Source organism: Rutidosis leptorrhynchoides, chromosome 7 (genome assembly GCF_046630445.1).
Source record: "Rutidosis leptorrhynchoides isolate AG116_Rl617_1_P2 chromosome 7, CSIRO_AGI_Rlap_v1, whole genome shotgun sequence".
Lineage (NCBI taxonomy): Eukaryota > Viridiplantae > Streptophyta > Magnoliopsida > Asterales > Asteraceae > Rutidosis > Rutidosis leptorrhynchoides.
The window spans coordinates 143126457-143130665 of record NC_092339.1 but is presented as its reverse complement, the minus strand read 5'-3'; the positions used below and the strand labels follow the sequence as shown (position 1 = coordinate 143130665).

The 4209-nt window shown below is 31.2% G+C and overlaps 1 long non-coding RNA gene across 5 annotated transcripts; it reads right to left on the bottom strand.

The window, feature by feature from the left end:
* Positions 1–261: 261 nt before the first annotated feature.
* On the bottom strand, positions 262–3802 carry LOC139857587 (uncharacterized). 5 transcript variants are annotated; one of them, XR_011762601.1, is made up of 5 exons: positions 3488–3802; positions 2385–3113; positions 2112–2305; positions 1321–1425; positions 831–1157 (listed from the first exon to the last, which is right to left on the bottom strand). It is a non-coding gene; the product is annotated as an uncharacterized lncRNA (long non-coding RNA). The 5 variants fall into 5 exon arrangements; XR_011762602.1 differs by lacking the exon at positions 831–1157 and adding an exon at positions 262–473 and having other exon boundaries at positions 2385–3802; XR_011762600.1 differs by having other exon boundaries at positions 1321–1474; positions 2385–3802.
* Between the last annotated feature and the right edge of the window lie 407 nt (positions 3803–4209).

The following is a 4209-nucleotide window of genomic DNA, read 5'->3' as shown; positions in this document are numbered from 1 at the left end:
GCAAGTAAAATGATAACATTAAGTAATCTCATATAGAAAAAAATGATATTGAAATGATAAATCATCGTATAAACCAACCATGTATTTAAGACAGAATTAACGTCGAAGACAAAATAGAGTGATGTTGATTGAGTTCATTATGACCGGCTAATTTCCCTTGTTAAAACATAAAACAGTTTAGATAATAATAATACACAATATTTCAACCAGTATACATGACTACACAATTTCTAGTAACGTTTACCAAGAACTACACGGAAGATAATGGACACCAATGCCACTCTTAGTATGACATCAAGTCGCAAAAGAATCATTGATAGCTTCAACTAGTGTGGCTGATGAGGTTGAGGACAATGGTGTTAATGCTAGATTTTTAGTTACTCGTGTTTCAATGATGTGTAAGGCTTGATCCTAAATCCCTTGATTTTACCTCTTTAAAGCTTGATTGTACATCTTTTAAGTGTCATCAATAACTGGAAGTACAATGTCAATCCATCAAGTTCTGTTTTAACATTAGGATAATCATATATCATCATTATTTCATTTCATATAAACATAGAGGTTCTAACTTTTATTTAGCCATAGTAATCATCAAATCTTCTTTTCTATTCATATTTCATTTCAATATGTAATTGCCACTTCACTTTAATCTTAATTATGTAAATCCCCCTACCTTTGTAATTCGCTGAAATTCAGTGATCATAAAGATACATTTGTAAGTTAGCTAATTTTGAGTATAACAAAAGACAATTACCAACTTGTATTTGTTTACTTTCATGTATTACATAACGTGCATCATTTTACATTTGCAAAACAGTTACAACTTACCAGATTCTAAAGGAACATCAATATATAAGTAAATACATTATCCATCAACTTATTCTTTGACAAAAGTTATACAAATAATCTATATTCATGTCAAAATCGGATATCTGTGCAGAACCAAAAACAAAATATGAAAAAAAAAAAAAAAAAAAAAATCAAAAATTGAGTTGTGTAAATTAACAATCATCTAAGACATAATATGATACAGTTGTTCTTTGACATTCCACCATTTGGGACCATCACTCCTAACATTTTTAAGTATGGTAATAGTAATGTTGGTAAAAATATTAATGCTATTGCAGATCACCTGGTCTTGGTCTTCTCTAACACTTCTGAATATTTAAACAAAAATTGTACCTGGGTCACTTACCCATTTAAAAGCATACATAAAGTAACCATTTTGACCCTTAACCCAACCCATCGATTTTCCACATATAGTGGTCATACCACATCCCAAATTCGATAATTCCATTTCTTTATCAAAAATTTGCAAACCTTTCTCGTGTCCGTGGAAAAAAAAGTTTTCGGAAAACGACACTGCAATCTCTTAAATTCGATTTGTTTTGGTACCGCATTCGCCTCCTAGCTCTTGGTATCCGTCTGCACAGTAGGAAAAACATGTTGGTTTCTAGTTGTAAGATGTCATTACCTACAAATGTCAGAGGTGATTTTAATTATTAGTCATAACGTTATTCGCATATATTACCCTAACACACTTGGTATCGATAATTAATTTAATTGATTAGTCAAAACTACAATCATAAATTGAGATGAATATCTAAAAGACTACAATCATCTCAGTGCAATTGAATATGGTTCAATTGAGGTACAACTCATGGATCTACTACTACAAATCAAGATGTTTTCCTCTAGAAATATATATGTAAGTAAATAATTTAGGCTACATAATCAACCAGAATTGAGATAGAACGCCCATGATGGCCCTTGAAGCATCAATGAGATGAGTTCTTGAAGTCCTTATATGATGAAACACTGGTAATTTTGGAAATAACAAATAACCATTTCACCCCATATATTAATTATCAGCTCAAGTATTACAAATTTGGGACTTAAACCCCATCTGACTACTTACTATATCTAGACATTTTTCTGTATTTTTCTAGACATTGTTCGTTTTTATTAACAAATATCCAAACCGGAAGGCTACTACACAAGTGAATATTCATCCTCTTTAATCTCGTATATCTCGGCCTGCTTAAAAATCTAAATCTCAACTAATATATAACACATGTATCAATTTATGTATAAAATGAAGGTTCACTTACATGTATGACCAAGAAGGTCAACCATTGCAGACCCTGAACATACCATAACATACGAAGACCATCAGTCGATGATAGTACCCAGGTTTTCAATGTAACATACGTGATCTCCCCAATTCTTTAATGGTGAGTACAACCGACGAATAGATGGTATATAGACCTGGCCATAACTTGACCTACCTAACCATAAAAGCAACCTAATTCACAACAAAAAAAAGTAAGAAAAACATTTATTAGTAACAATGGCATACCAAAGGCCTTCATCTCTAAAGATACCTTAGGATGTTTGAATCATTCCTGTAATTCTCGAGGCACCATTGATATTCTTGCTGAGCGTTTCAAACAAAGTAGTACGTTTTTGTTGAACCTTTATATAAATTACCAGCATAAACGAAATATATGTCATTCAATCAATGTGATCATATACTCAACTATATCATTCAATTTGAAACATAAAATATATAATCAGAATTGATGATACCCGACATTGTTTAATGATGGCAACTTAAGCATCAAGAGTGTAAAACAGTTTTAAACATCTACTACCTCAAATAAAAGATACATTTTGATCAATAGAAATGAAGATCGTTAGAAACAGTTACCCCACTTTGAGCTGTCACCTGGGGGACCATACCCGCCCATATTGCCACCTTAACCGTATAATGAATCTCAATGGCTGTAAAGTTCACATTAACCTCCCAAAATTGTATTGAAACATTGTTTTCTTGATCATACGATTTCAGTAATGATTTCTAGTTAAATAAGAGGTTCTTCAGTTTGAATATGGACAATAATTCGTACTATATCCAGAGCTTTTCAAGTGCTTCACTACACCTCACAAACCCTATGATTAAATTGAACACATTTTTCTCACAATTTACAACATAAACAATCGGGACTAAATCAACCAACAACAAACATAACTTCATACCATTTCTTCACGTTTGTGCAATTATTATTAATCACTTCTGCTCAGAATTCTCAGCAACAACCCACTTGCCACAACTATACAGAAAAATGTTCAAGTTATTATCATCATCACAGATGTAATACTAATCATTATCATCTTCAAACACTGAAAATTTAAAATTGAACAAACATCATATAGTAAGATCACAAACCGGAGTTGAATGATGAATTGGTCGAATTTCAATTTAAAATGCGAATTCGGATACTTGTAAAACAAAAGCTTCTGCATCAGATACTTGTCTAACACATTGTTTAATTATGTTATATGTAACGATCATATAATCCAGCACTTTATTTGTAAAAAAAACCAACGACAAAGTTTTAATAATAAGATTGAAAGAAATTAAAAATGAAACTACAGAATAACAACTTCGAATATAATCGTCTAGACTCTAGACGATGTAGTTTACCTCATAGATAGTAGTTACTACTACGACGACGGCTCTTCCGAATCTCTTTTTAAATGATTTAATCGTAGGAAGATTATGATCGATTTTAATAAAAATGATTATTGGGTTTAGGGTTTAACATGTTTGAATGGATGGCTTTTGGAGTAGACGATGAAATAGGTGTTTGATGAGCAAATCTTCTGAGAATAACATGGAAGATCGTCAGAGAAAGATCGTCATATAGGTTTACGATGTATAATTTGTGTGATGAGAAAGATCGTAAGAGAGAATTTGAAAGTACGATTAGGTTTTCTGATTCAATGTCTGGTGGGTAATTGAGTGGTAGCTGTTGTAGATTATGATTAAAAGTGAGCGTATTTTAGTCTTTTAATCGGATGATCAGCTAATGTAGCTTTTTTTTTTTGTTAGCTAATAGGCAAAATGGATGGTTGTAATTAAAAGTTAGTCATGAACTTATGGTCGTAAAAGTGTTAGCTTCTTTAATGATGAAAGATAATGATTCTTAGCTTCTTTAATGATAAAAGATAATGATCCTCTTATAATATTTAAAAAAGAAGAGATACTTAGCACAAGATAGAAATAGTATAAAATATAAACGTATCACAACTATTATATATATATATATATATATATATAACGTAAAATTTAAATCTACTTCGAATCACCTGTATGATTTTGGTACTTAACTTCCTACTCTCTTTCTTTTATAAACTCGATTAATG